This window comes from Sapajus apella, unplaced genomic scaffold (genome assembly GCF_009761245.1).
Source record: "Sapajus apella isolate SASKATOON/1434 unplaced genomic scaffold, GSC_monkey_1.0 scaffold6, whole genome shotgun sequence".
Lineage (NCBI taxonomy): Eukaryota > Metazoa > Chordata > Mammalia > Primates > Cebidae > Sapajus > Sapajus apella.
In genome coordinates, this window is record NW_022436946.1 from 38815851 (window position 1) to 38831045 (window position 15195).

At 43.0% G+C, this 15195-nt stretch overlaps 1 non-coding gene and 1 pseudogene across 1 annotated transcript; both read right to left on the reverse strand.

Annotated features, from left to right (window-relative positions):
- Positions 1 to 11219: 11219 nt before the first annotated feature.
- On the reverse strand, positions 11220 to 14602 carry LOC116549098 (annotated as a pseudogene).
- A 132-nt stretch (positions 14603 to 14734) lies between these two features.
- On the reverse strand, positions 14735 to 14841 carry LOC116549811. The gene has a single exon (XR_004268089.1). It is a non-coding gene; the product is annotated as a U6 spliceosomal RNA (small nuclear RNA).
- Positions 14842 to 15195: the final 354 nt, after the last annotated feature.

The following is a 15195-nucleotide window of genomic DNA, read 5'->3' on the forward strand; positions in this document are numbered from 1 at the left end:
TCCTTAGAAAAAAACTTTCCCCAAAGTGAAATAAGATAATGTCAGCATGAAAAATCCACTGAAAAAGACATGGTTTGGGTTTGCACTCTAGATACCCTGCATAACAGCACCGTTTTACAATAACGTGGATTCATGTGTCGGTGAAATCTGTTGAAAGAAGCTATGTTGTGAGCTAGGCACATGTACTACTCTTGCCATGTTCTATAAGCATCCAATTCAAACTGCGGATTAGGACAAAAGATAATAAATGTTGCTTATTTTATAACGATAAAAGAATGTGGTTACTCTACTTGGAATAGAGATAAAAGAAGTATTTCTGTGTTTTACAAGCTGTTCAATTATTTGATGGTTGCTTATTGAAGAATCTGCCTACTAAACCACCTCAAACACTAATTGTGGTATAAACATAATTTGGCTTATAATTGCTTATAATTAGTTGCTTCTCAACTACTATTATGCTTTTTCCCAGTGCAATTTAAGTTAATATAAAAGTGCCAAGAATCTTGGCAAAGTAAATCATCGTTAATTTGATATAGGATAATTTAAATAGACTCTACCAACTGGATTGGTCCTTTGTAAAATATATCATTTTTCTTGTTATCTTGAAGCTCAAAATTCCTAGTATACTCTGGTTTCTCTTCAGATTGTAGAAATAATAAAAATTAAAATCCCTTGTACTAAGTTGGTTAATCTTTGCTTGAATATTTTCCTGAACTCAATATGTCCGAAATACATTTATCATTATTTCTAAACTGATTTCCTTTCTCAGCCTCATTTATATCAAGAGTGACCATTTTTTTCCCCACATTTCCAGTTTTTAAAAAATGGCTCATTGGACATCGCACTTTGCACACATAAAACACTTAAAGGACTTCCATCCTCTAGACCTTCTTAAGTTATCTCTGATTGTACCCCTTCCCTTTATTCTCTTCAGTAATCATTCCTATTAAGATCTTACTCAAATTTTTAAAAATCCTTACTTGACCCCACTTCTACCTTCAGCTGTCACCCAATTTCTCTGCTTCTCTTAACAGCAAAACTCCCTAAAAGATGTAAAGACATGTTTATACTCATGGTCTCTGCCTCTTTATCTCTCCTTCAAATTCTCCAAATTGGTATTTATTCCTTGCACTTGACTGAAATGGCACTTCTCAAGGCCCACTTCTTGCCAAAGCCAGTGGTTGCCAAAGCCACTGAGACCAATGAACGGTCTCAATCCCCATTTACTCAATCTTTCAATAGCTTGTGACACAATTAACTATGCCTTCCTTCTGGAAATGAGTCTCCAGGCTTTTCTGACATCTTTCTTTTTTTTGGTTTTCCTTGGACATCTGAATTTTCTTCCCAATGCTGCAGTGCTCTTGGCTACTCCTCTCTTCTATATACATTTTCTCCCTAGGTGACCTACCTCATCCAGTCCATGGCTTTATGACCCACCTGTAATATTAATGACTTTCAAATTTATATCTCCAGCCCAGACATCATCCTTGAATTTCAGTCCTTTGAGAGACTTGCCTCACTATTTGAATGCCTAACAAGCATATAGAAGCTACTATTATTAGAAAAGAGCTGTTCTTTTTCACAGCACAATCTGCCTCCTCCCCACAAACGCAAAAAAAAACTAACAAAAACCCAGCTATCCTCAACTCAAGCTTCCCGCTGACCTCTCTGTCTCTACTCTTATCTTTTCTTACCTCTTTATGGTCCACCCTTTACACAACAAATCACTTCATTAAATAGTAGTTGCTTAAACTCAAAATCATCAACGATTCCACTCTTTCCTGCATTGTCCTACATCCAACTTATCATTAGCTGTGCTGAGATTTCTAAAACATTTCAAGAATTTGTTCTGTCTTTACTTCTACCATCACCCTAGTTCAGAGCGTAAAATTAGCTCCCCTGGACTTCTGCAGTAGCTTTCTAACTATAGTAGTCTTTGTCTTCACTTTGCCACCTCACTTGATTTAACACAGAACAGCTAGAGTGATTTTGTTTGTTTGAGTGTCTCCGTAGCCCAAGATAGAATGATGTTTTTAAAATATAAGTCCAATTATGACACTTATTAAAATTCTCCAATGGTTTCTCGTTACACTTAAAATCAAAATTTCTTACCCTGGCCTTCAAATCCCTAAGTGATTTGGTCCTGAATTAATTCTCCTTCAACGTTATCTCTACCATTCACTTTCTGTACTCTAGCCATTCTTACCTGTTTCCCTTTAGGTCATTTTCATTTATCTGAAATGCTCTTTCTCTCCTCTTGGTATGGCTTGTTCATTCTTGTCATTTAGATCTTAGCTTAAATGTTGCCTCTTCTGAGAGGTCACTAAGCTACTATAGCAAAGAGATCTCCAAATACAGTAACTCAAAGATTAAGGTTTATTTCTCTCTCACATAACAGTACAAAGGTAGGCAAGTAGTTTAGGGCTAAGTGGGCAGCTCTGTTCCATGAGATCATTCAGGGAACCAGGTTCCTTGTAACCCTTTTTTTTTTTTTTAAGATGGGGGTTTCACCATGATGGCCAGGCTGGTCTTGAACTCCTGACCTCAGGTGATCCACCCACCTCGGCCTCTCAAAGTTCTAGGATTACAGGCATGAGCCACCATGCCTGGCCCCCTTCTAACCCATTTTGACCATAGAGTAAAATCTTTATTCTCATTGTTAAAGCTGGCTTAATCTGTCCACAGACTAGCCTGGAAGAAGAAAAAAAGAAAGGGACAAAAACTACTTTTCTTATAAAAACAAGATGTGGAAACTTTTTTGTTTTGTTTTGTTATTGTTTTTGTTTTGAGACAGAGTCTCACTCTGTCACCCAAGCTGGGGTGCAGTGGCTCCATCTCAACTCACTGCAGCCTCGACTTTCCCGGGCTCAAGTGATTCTCCCACCTCAGCCTCCCAAATAGCTGGGACTACAGGCAAGCGCCACCATGCCTGGTTAATTTTTGTATTTTTAGTAGACACCTGGTTTCACCATGTTCCCTAGGCTGGTCTTGAACTCCTGGGCTGATGATCTGCCCACTTCGACCTCCCAAGGAGCTGGCATTACAAGCATGAGCCACTACACCTGGCCTTAGATTCAATTTAAAGTGGTGAAGAAGTGTGCTAGAACTGGCTTCCTCCGCTTTGTGAGAGCTAATTGTTACATTCTCAGAAATTTTGTTAGTGAGTTGACATCCCAGTGGTGGTTTGAAACTAGCAATGCTGTGAGTATTTAGGTCAGTGAAATCGGCAAACTCTATAATCAGGGTTCTCCATATCCTCAGCTAGGTAATTGTTAAATATTTACTGATTATTAAACGTTTACTAGTATGCCTCTGGTTTTACAAATCTGTCACACTGATGGTGTTGAAAACATGGTTTTCTTTGCCAGGCACAGTGGCTAATGCCTGTAATTTCATCCCTTTGGTAGGCAAAGAATAGAGGACTGCGTTAAGCCTAGGAGTTCTAGACCAGCCTGGGCAACATAGTGAGACCGCCATCTCTATTTAAAGAAGAAAGAAAAAGAAAACATGGTTTTCTCTAATGTCAGTGCAAGTTTTACTGCCCAAGGCTGTTGTTGGACTTCAAAGATTATAAGTGAGAAAAGTGTTTTAGAAATTGTAAAACACCATGTAAAGATATGGTATTGTTACTGCAAAATACAGAAGAAACAGAAGCAAAAGTAATGAAGAAAGAAACAACACTGTAATGCCTCAGATTACATTGAATTACATTAATTTAAGTTTTAAATTAAACTGTGAAACAAAAGTGCCTATATATAACCTGTCCCAAAAGCTGTTTGTCTTCTTTGGTGTAACTAGTGTGGATAGAAGAGATATACCAGAAGTGAAAATAAAATTTTATTTGATATGACTCTCCTCAACGTTCAGTACTGTATTTCAGTTTATCAGACATAAGTGAAAGACAAGTAACAGAAGAAAGTGAAACTAACAGGAGAGAATAAGAGGCTCGGAATATAACACACTTAGTGATAATGTTTCCTAGGATGAAATAAATATTTAACAGCAGATATATGATTAAAAATGAGAAAAGACAGGCCAGGTGTGGTGGCTCACACCTGTAATCCCAGCAGTTTGGGAGACCAAGGCAGAACGGTCAGTTGAGGCCAGGAGATCAGGGCCAGCCTGGTCAACATAGCCAGATCCCGTCTCTATAAACAAACAATAAATAAGAAAAGATGAACAATGAACCTAATGGAAATGGACAAGGCCATTTATAAGCAGTGTGGTTGACCATTGTCCTGGCAAAATATGCCAATGTAATTTTCCATCAGCAATTACTCATTTTCATCCGTAATTAAATATTCGGTAAGCAAAGAATTTGTAAGTGCTGTTTGCAAATTTTATGTGGTTCATGAACACTTTCATTATTTCTGCTTTAAAGTATTTAACCAGACAATCTCTATGAATGTTTTTAAATTTATTTTTTCTTTTGAATTTTTTTAATTGTTTTTGGAATTTTACTTTTGTATTTACTTTTTTTTTTTTTTTTTTTTTTTGAGTCAGAGTCTCACTCTGTTGCCCAGGCTGGAGTGCAGTGGCACAATCTTGGCTCACTGCAACCTCTTCCTCCCGGATTCAAGCAATTCTCTAGCTTCAGCTTCTGGAGTAGCTGGGACTACAGGCACCAGCCAACATGCCTCGCTAATTTTTGTATGTTTAGTAGAGATGGGGTTTTGCCATGTTGGCCAGGCTGGTCTTGAGCTACTGACCTCAAGCGATCCTCCCTCTCAGCCTCTCAAAGTGCTGGGATTACAGGCATGAGCCACCACAACTAGCCTATATTTACTTTTTATGTTACAATCTCAACTATGCTTATTCTGTTAGTTAAATGATTAAAAAGTAATTGGGCTGGCACTGTGGCTCATCCCAGCTACTTGGGAGGCTGAGGCAGGAGGATTGCTCAGAACCTAGGAATTTGAGGTTACAGTGAGCTATGATTGAGCCACTGTACTCAAGAGCAGCCATGAGTTCACTGTTCTCAGCCTGTGCAAGAGAACAAGACTGTCTCTAAAAAAAGGAAAGCAAAAAGTAATTGTTTAGAAAGTGTTGTTGGAGGCTGGCCATGGTGGCTCACACCTACAATCCCAACACTTTGGGAGGCCGAGGCGGGTGGATCACCTGAGGTCAGGAGTTCAATCTGACAAAAATGGTGAAACCCTATCTGTACTAAAAATACAAAAAAATTAGCTGGGCAGGGTGGCAGGGGCCTATAATCCCAGCTACTTGGGAGGCTGAGGCAGGAAAACGGCTTGAACCGGGGAGGCGGAGGTTGCAGTGAGCTGAGATTGCAGCATCACACTCCAGCCTGAGCGACAAGGGCAAAACTCCGTCTCAAAAAAAAAAAAGAAAGAAAGAAAATGAAAATGGGCCGGGCGCGGTGGCTCAAGCCTGTAATCCCAGCACTTTGGGAGGCTGAGGCGGGTGGATCACGAGGTCAAGAGATCGAGACCATCCTGGTCAACATGGTGAAACCCCGTCTCTACTAAAAATACAAAAAATTAGCTGGGCATGGTGGTGCGTGCCTGTAATCCCGGCTACTCAGGAGGCTGAGGCAGGAGAATTGCCTGAACCCAGGAGGCGGAGGTTGCGGTGAGCCGAGATCGCGCCATTGCACTCCAGCCTGGGTAACGTGAGTGAAACTCCGTCTGAAAAAAAAAAAGAAAATGAAAATGAAAGTGTTGTTGGAGCTCAGAAACCAATACCACCATATATGGCTTGGTGAACTGAGGAAGACTCAAGGTCTCTCTGACTTACACCCCTCCCTACACCCACTCTCTGTAAAATTGGAGTTCCTTTATCTTCCTGAGATCTAGACCATCAAAAAAAAAAACATTTTTTTCCTCCCTAGAAGACCAAGAATGTAACTACACCAGAACAGAACTTTTCACAGGATAATATACAATTTAATCTCTGTTCCCTAATCCATTCATTCTCCCTAGTATCAGAATTCTTCTCCCTACTTCTACAACCTGTTTTGCTAGCATGGTCTATAAGCTTCTGAACTACAATGAGGGTGGGCAATCACTCTGTGATTTTCCTCAGGTGCTCATCGTGTAATTGTTAAGTACATTTGTATGCCTGTTCTATTAAACTGCCTTATGACAGTGATTTTCAGTGAACCTTCAGAAGGCCAAGTGGAAGCCCTCCCCTTTCCCCTACAGTATATAACTATGAATTGAAGCGAATGTAAACAAAACGTTACATTTACATTGTATAATACATTTACATTTTGTTACAGAAATTGTAAAATAATCACGGAATTATTTTCAGATTAATTATGATTAATTAATGATTAATCATAAAAACTATGATGATTATTAAAACTTTAAAATAATAAATGAACTAAAATTTATTTATTTATTTTTATTTTATTTTATTATTTTATTTTTTTTCTTTAAGTTCTGGCACTCAGTCCATATTTCATTTTTTTAAGGCGGGGTTTCACCATGTTGGTCAGGCTGGTCTTGAACTCCCAACCTCAGGTGATCCGCCCGCCTTGGCCTCCAAAGTGCTTGGATTACAGGCGTGAGCCACCATGCCTGGCCATGAATTAAAGTTTAATAACAAAACTTAAAATTAAAATTATGTAGATAAGGCTAAAGTTCTTTAATTTATTTTTTTGAAAATGTAATGAAAACCAGGCGTGGCAGCTCACCCCTATAATCCCAGCACTTTGGGAAGCCAATGTAGGCAGATCAACTGAGGTCAGGAGTTCAGGATCAGCCTAGCCAACAAGGTAAAGCCTCATCTCTACTGAAAATACAAAAATTAGCTGGGCGTGGTGGCAGGCACCTGTAATCCCAGCTACTCAGGAGGCTGAGGCTGGAAAATAGTTTTAACCCAGGAGGGAGAGGTTGCAGTGAGCCGAGATTGTGCCACTACACTCCGACCTGGGCAACAGAGACTCAAAAAAAAAAAAAAAAAAAAAAAATCTGCAATTCTAACATTCCATGTCCCTTTTGCTACAAATGTAAAGAATCAATATCACACTTTATTGATAGCAATAATATAAAAGTGCTCAGTTTTGCAAAATGTTCCTCAGCTACCTATCTGAAATTTCACCCTAATTTGTGAGTATGTCTGGTGTCCTAAGAGAAGCAAGAACATGCTTGACACTAGGAAAAGATACTCTATTAGGCCAAAAGCTATTGCATTCACACTGAGAGAAAGAATTTGACAAGCTAATTATTTTGCCTTTTCTCTTATCTGTTTCTGCTGTTCAGAATCCTCCTCACATTCCAAAGCAAGGTCTTTCTCCTACTTCGACAGCAGCAGAAACCATTAAGCTTTATGGCATTTGTATTTGGTTGCCTTTTGTTTTGTAGACATAGAGCAAGTGATGTGAAGTGTTTCCCTGGGGTCTGGAGTGGATATTTAAGTTTGTAAGTCATACAATGCCAGCCTGTATGCTGAATTCCAAGTAACAAAGGTGTCTGTGTGTTATTTAATAAATACATTTTGGGGTTTGTGACATGCCGGGTTAAGGGCAGGGGCCCCTCTTGCTGGGTCTATGGGTCATGCTAGTTAGAGTTCACAAAATTATTTATTGACTATAGCTCCTTGAAGGCCTGGTGAGAGACAATGGCCAAGAACAAATGAAGAGGGCAGAAGTCCCCAGGAATGTGTTTCACACAGCCAGACAAAAAAACATAAAGGCCAAAAACAAAGCAAAACCCAGTTGCCACTAATATATATATATATTTTTTGAGATGCCGTTTCACTCTTGTTGCCCAGGCTAGAGTGCAATGGCGTAATCTCGGCTCACTACAACCTCTGCCTCCCGGGTTCAAGCAATTCTCTTGCCCCAGCCGCCCAAGTAGCTAGGAACAGGTATGCACTACCATGCCCATCTAATTGTGTATTTTTAATAGAGATGGGGTTTCACCATGGCGGCCAGGTTGGTCTTGAACTCCTGACCTCAGGTGATCTGCCCACATTGGCCTCCCAAAGTGCTGGGATTATAGGCATGAGGCACCACCCCCAGCCTGAGTTACCACTAATTTTAAGAAGATGAACATTGTAAATGATGAAAAAATTAGCAGAGTACATAAAGCTTTTGTAAATATACAAAAGGAACTTGCACACTTCTCAAAAGGCCCTTTTTTAACCTCTACAGAAAGAACTGATTCCTCAGCAGTGTCATGAAAGTAAACCAGTTAGTTCGACAAAGCTACAAAATTAATGGCTCATTTGTAATATAGTGATGGTGCATCTAATTCCCCCCAAAGACCAATAAATTATAAATGTTTTATTTAAAAAACTTACCATGAGCAATAAACTCAGTAACTGAATTTGCATAAATATTTGTCCTCAGAAAACATGAGCTTTTAAATTTTAATCTGACAGATGTTTTGAGATAGTGATTGATGAGACCCCAATCATGGGGTGGGACCCCTGTGATAGTGATTAGTGGGACCTCCTAACTTTCTACCTTTGTCTATTAGTGGTCTAGAAAGACTAGGGAAGTATTGGGAGTTTGGGGACTTTGAGCTACAGCTATAAAAAGCTGTAGAAGCTATAGTCAGGCTGGGTGTGGTGGCTCACGCCTGTAATCCAAGCACTTTGGAGGCCAAGGAGGGTGGATCATCTGAGGTCAGGAGTTCAAGACCAGCCTGGCCAACATGGTGAAACCCTGTCTCTACTAAAAATACAAAAGTTAGCTAGGCACAGTGTCAAGTGCCTGTAATCCCAGCTACTTGGGAGGCTGAGGCAGAACTGCTTGAGCTCTGGAGGTGGAGGTTGCAGTGAACCGAGATGGAGCCACTGCATTCCAGTCTGGGTGACAGAGACTCATTCTCAAAAAAAAAAAAAAAAAAAGAGAAATCGAATAAATAGGCCAAGTGCAGTGGCTCACGCCTGTAATCCCAGCACTTTGGGAGGCCAAGGTGGGCAGCACTTGAGGCCAGGCATTCGAGACCAGCCTGACCAACATGATAAACCCCATCTCTACTAAAAAAAAACAAAAATTAGCCAGGCGTGATGGTACGTGCTAGTAATCCCAGCTACTCAGGAGGCTGAGGCAGGAGAATTGCTTCAACTGGGAGGTGGAGGTTGCAGTGAGCTGAAATCTCAATACTGCCCTCCAGTCTGGGCAACAAAACAAGACTCTGTCTCAAAAACAAAAAAAGTAAACAGGCAAAAAAGGAAATCAGAGGAAACAGAAATAATGCAGGAAGTAGACGTAAACTTCCAAAGATAAAAGATGATAGTTATACTCCATCCAAATAAGAGAAAACTCTATCCATAAAAACCAAACAGAACAATCACACAAAACCAGAATACTATGAATAAGGAGAATTCAAAGAACAAAAAAGAGTGCTGGGAAATTAAAGCTAGGATTGCTGAGATTTTTAAAAATTGGATCTCTACAAAATTGCAAAAAAAATTAGCAGAGCATGGTGGCACCTGCGTGTAGTCCCAGCTACTCTAAAGGCTGAGGAGAGAAGATTGCTTGAATCTAGACGTTTGAGGCTGTGGTGAGTCATGATCATGCCACTACACTCCAGCCTGGGTGACAGATCAAGACTCTGTCTCAAAAAAAAAAAAAACCAGAAATTTTAAAGCGAGAGATAAATTTAAAGAACTTTCCAAGAAAGTTGGACAAGTCAGAGATGAAAAACAGAAGAGAAATGAAAGGAAAATTAGTTAACAAGTCCCCATATCCAGATAATAAGAGTTCAAGAAATGAAAAGAAAGGAAGTAATTTTCAAAGAAATAATACAATAAAAAATTTCAGAACAGAAGAACATAAGTTTCTGGCCAGGTGTAGTGGCTCACACCTGTAATCCCAGCACTTTGGGAGGCCAAGGCGGGCAGATCATCTGAGGTCAGGAGTTCGAGACTAGCCTGGCCAGCATTGTGAAACCCATCTCTACTAAAAATACAAAAATTAGCAACAAAGTGAGACTCTGTCTTAAAAAAATTTTTTTTAAATTTTTAATAGGTCATAAAAGGTTAAAGAATCAGAATGCATTGAACTTCTCAACAGCAACGTTGGAAGCTTAAAGACAATGGAGCAACACCTTTAATATTTTGAGTAAAAATTATTATTTTATTTTTCATTTAATTTAATTAATTTAATTTATTATTATTATTATTATTTTGCAATGGAGTCTCACTTTGTTGCAAGAGCAAGAGGCTGAAGTACAGTGGCATGATCTTGGCTCACCACAACTTCAGCCTCCCAGGTTCAAGTGATTCTCCTGCCTCAGCCTCCCAAGTAGCTGGGATCACAGGCGTATACCAACACCATGCCTGGCTAATTTTTGTAATTTTAGTAAAGATGGGGTTTCACCATGTTGGCCAGGCTGGTCTCGAACTCCTTACCTCAGGTGATCCACCCAGCTTGGCCTCCCAAAGTTCTGGGATTACAGGCATGAGCCACTGTACCCGGCCTATTTTTATTTTATTTTGTGAGATGGAGTCTCACTCTGTTGCTCAGGCTGGAGTGCAATGGTGCGATTTTGGCTCACTGCAAGCTCCGCCTCCCAGGTTCGAGCACTTCTATTGCCTCAGTCTCCCAAGTAGCTGGAACTTATGGGTACATGCCACAATGCCTGGCTCATTTTTGTATTTTTAGTAGAGACGGGGTTTCACCATGTTGGCCACACTGGTCTCAAACTCCCGACCTCAAGTGATTTGCTCCCAAAGTGCTGTGTTTTTTTAATCACATAGAATGATATTATTATTAGGGCAATAGAATGAAAATATTAAATAATTAGTTAACTTCAGGTCGTGGCTTATTCTACACTCTTCTTATTTGAGAAGGAGAAAAACTAGAAAAATTGGAACAATAAACTATGACTATTAATATATTTTCTCTCAGGATATTGGTTTTTTCCTTCTTACAAACGGGTTTTATTGTGTTTGGTCCACAGTTGTATTTCGCATGGTCTCATGGAGGAGGGACTCTGGGTGGGTGTCCCTGTGCAGTACTTGGCAGGGCACGTGGCCAGGGGAGACAGAGCAATATGGCTAGCCAGCCCAGAAGGGGAGAAGGCAGGCTGGGGGCTTCTTAAAACCTACTGAGGGGCTGGGCGCAGTGTCTCATGCTTGTAATTCCAGCACTTGGGGAGGCCAAGGCGGGAAGATCACCGGAGGACAGGAGTTTGAGACCAGCCTGACCAACATGGTGAAACCCCATCTCTACTAAAAATGCAAAACTTAGCTAGGCATGGTGGAGCACCTGTAGTCCCAGCTACTTGGGAGGCTGAGGCAGGAGAGTTGCTTCAGCCCAGGAGGTAGAGGCCAAGATCGACCACTGCACTCTAGCCTGGACAACAACAACAACAACAACAATAACAAAAACCTACTGAGGCCACAGTTGGGGTTGGGGGTAGGGAGCCGTTAGAGTGGAGAGGGTCAGGCTTAGCCCGAACAACTCAGAATTCCACTTCCTTGTACCGGCCTCACTTTCCCCACCCGGCCCGGGGCAGGTAGGAGGGTCCTAGGGAAACCCAGCCACTTGGGAGCCTGAGATATTTGGCATCGTGTCCAGGTCCCCTTTCCCAGGGGACTCATTTCCCAGCGCCATCTCCACTGTCCCTGCCTCGTTCTTCGGGGAAAAAAAATGTATTTTTCTTGTGTTAATACTTCCTGAAATTTTTGCGGATACAGAAACCACAAACTGATCAGCTGACAAAAGGGGAAGAGGCAGGCAACCGGAAGCCTTTGGGGACCAGCTCCCTCCAAGCCCAGGTATTTTCTCCCCAGCACAGCTCGCCCCACAACCTGGACATGCCAGCAGAGACCCTCACCCTACACGTATCCGGATACAGCCTCGACCCCTTCCCCTACAGCCCGGTGGCTCAGTCCTGCGAAGGACCAAGGCAAGGGGGAACAAAGCCCTGCTGCCTGATCCAACGCCGCAGCTCACAGACCCTCGGTTGATTGGCAGCACTGAACAGGTTAAAAAAAAAAAAAAAGATGAAAACAGATAAACCCAAAACCCCGATGGGGAGACGATGTGAGGAGAGAGCGTGCTGGGAGCCTCAGTGACCCCCCTCCTCCTGGTAGTAAGGGGGATATTCAGGGACCTCCCGCAGTTGCTGGAGGGATCCCGGCCAGCCACTGTGCCTTGCAGGCAGTACTTGGGATCATGCATCTGCCGGCCCAGGCCAAAGACCTGGCCGCTCTGGTTGGCACCCTGCATGTAGCCCATCTGCAAGGGACATGGAGGAGTTGTCACACTTGTCGGTTCCCAGCTTGGTGTCGTGGATGTGCCCCCGGGTCCCGGGAGCCGTCATGCCCACCTGACTGGCACACTTGTTTGTATCCATCCGGAGGCTAATGGTCCAGTGGTCCATGGGGGGTCGTAGAGATGCCTCCTTGCACAGTAGGCGGAGGCGGTCATGCCTGACTGGCTGGTGCATTTGTTGTTGCCCATCTGGATCCCGGTGACTCACTGGCCCGCCTTCAAGGCGGCGTCGTGGAAGTTCTGCTCCTGCTTCTCCCGGTACTTGACGCCAATGTCCACCCCGCGCTGCAGACCCTGAGTCTTGGCCTTCCCCGTCAGGGCGAGAAGAGACACCTGCACCTGCGTCGGGTTCCCACTCTCCAAAAGGTCGCTGGCCTCGAATGCGTCCATGGGGTTCTTGCCGTAGCTGACCATGGCCTTGATGAAGCTGGAGAGGTTTTCTAGCTGGTGCCAGTTCTGCATGGAGCGGTTGATCCTGAGGACGGAGCCCGGCTGTAGCTTGTTCATGAGTGTGCATCAGATAACCACGTCCTTCAGGCCCTAAGTCGGGGCCGATGGACAAGCTGGAGAGTTCCTCGATCCAGCTGCGAAGCTCTGCCTCCTTCTGGGGGTCGTATTTGGACAGGAGCGGTTCTTGACCTCAGCCGACAGCCGGTACGAGGGGTCCTTGTTGTGCTGCGTGGAGCTTATGGCTGGCGGGCGCGGGGGCCGGACAGGACCGCCAGGCGGTCGCGGGGATGGGATGCACTCCTCTCAGGAGATAGATAGATATATAGATATATATAGGGAGAGAGAGGGAGAGAGAGAGAGAGAGACGGGGTGTCACTCTGTCGCCCAGGCTGGAGTGCAGTGGCGTGATCTCGGCTAACTGCAACTTCTGACTCCGAGTTCAAGCGATTCTCCTGCCTCAGACTCCTGAATAGCTGGGATTACAGGCGGGCGACGCACAGCTAATTTTTGTATTTTAGTAGAGACGGGGTTTCACCATGTTGATCCGGCTGGTCTGGAACTCCTGACCTCAGGATCCGCCCACCTCGGCCTTCCAAAGTGCTGGGATTACAGGCGTGAACCACTGCACTGGGCCCTTTCAGGATATTTTTATATGGGCTGGGCATGGTGGTTCACAGCTGTAATCCCAGCACTTTGGGATGCCAAGATGGGAGGATCACTTGAGTCCAGGAGTTTGAGACCAGCTTGGGCAACATAGCAAAACCAAGTCTCTACTAAAAAGGAAAAAAAAAATTATTGGGGCATGGTGGCAAGCGCTTGTAATCCCAGCTACTTGGGAGGATGAAGCTGATCGATAGCTTGAGTACAGAAGTTCCAGGCTATAGTGAGCTATGATCAGTCTACTGCATTCCAGCCTGGGTGACAGAGCAAGAACCTGTCTTTAACTCTATCTATCTATCTATCTGTCCATCTGATATTTTTATGTGGAGCTGAAGGTCTTCTGTTATCTGGACACAGGTTTTAGTTGGTACTCAAAACTTCCAATCATTCTAGAAGCTACAGGAGTAGTTGGGAACATTTAGCACCCACCCCAATTTTTTTTTCTACCAATGCACTGATCTTGGACCACTCCTTTTCTTTCTTCCTTCCTTTCTTTTTTTTTTTCAAAGACAGAATCTCACTTTGTTGCCCAGGCTGGAATGCAGTGGCGGGCAATCTCAGCTCACTGCAGCCTTTGCCTCCTGGCTTCAAGCAGTTCTCCTGCCTCAGCCTCCTGAGTAGCTGGGATTACATGTGTGCTCCCACCATGCCCGGCTAACTTTTACATTTTTAGTACAGATGGGATTTCACCATATTGGCTAGGCTGGTCTTGAACTCCTGGCCTCAAGTGATCCACCTGCCTTGGCGCTCCAAAGTGCTAAGATTACAGGCATGAGCCACCGTGCCTGGCCAGATCACTCCAATATTTTATTTTTTTTGAGACAGAGTCTCGCTCTCTCACCTGGGGTGGAGTGCAATGGCTTGATCTTGGCTCACTGCAACCTCCATCTCCCAGGTTCAAGCGATTCTCCTGCCTCACCATGCCCGGATAATTTTTTGTATTTTTAGTAGAGACCAGGTTTCACTATGTTGGCCAGGCTGGTCTTGAACTCCTAACCTTGTTATCTGCCTGACTTGGTCTCCCAAGCTGTTGGGATTACAGGTGTGAGCCACTGCGCCCAGCAACCACTCTAATTTTTAATAAACCAAGCTGTATGTGCCGCATACCAAAATCCCATTCTGTTTTTGGAATAAGGAGAATAAACTGATATGATTTGACCCTTCTTCCCTCCAGAGTCCGAACCTCCAACTCAAGAGATAGAGCCTGAAAAAGTCCAACTCAGAAAGTCCATTTCAACTTATCTGATGTCTAGGAATTTGAGATACTAGTTGTCTTATCCCTACCCACTTCCCCATCTCAGAAAATTTGCCCTACCACAGAGTCCCTGGCAGAGACAGTTATGCTACCCACCATTAGATCTTGTCTCCATAGCCACAGCTGATTGGATCACAGAAGAACACCTAATCCAATCAGAAGCTTTTTTCTGCCTTCACATAGGATGCCTTACAAATTTGGGTGTCATCCTTGCACAGTGACTATGTTAATCTTCTCTGTATTGGTCCAATTTTAGTATATGTGCTGTTTATGTGAGCACCAATCAGATTCTTTTGCTTGCTAATTTGAACTAGAGACTTCGACTTTGAGTTAGTAGCTCAGTGGAAGACACCAGAACTGGAGAATCAGGTAGTGTGAGGAGGGGCAGCTTTTTTTTGGTGTATGCATGCTCGTAAATGGAAAAATCCAGTCATCAGAGATAAGCCATAGCCTGGATGTGCCAACAGATGCAGAAACCACACAATCCCAGAGAAAGGTGGAGAGAGTAGTGATCTGACAACTTTGAGTTTTATGACTTCTACTTGGGATCTGTGAGCTTCCCCTCTGGATTTCTTACCATCCTCTTTTAATTAATTAATTAATTTTTATTTATCTTTTGAGACAAGGTCTTGCT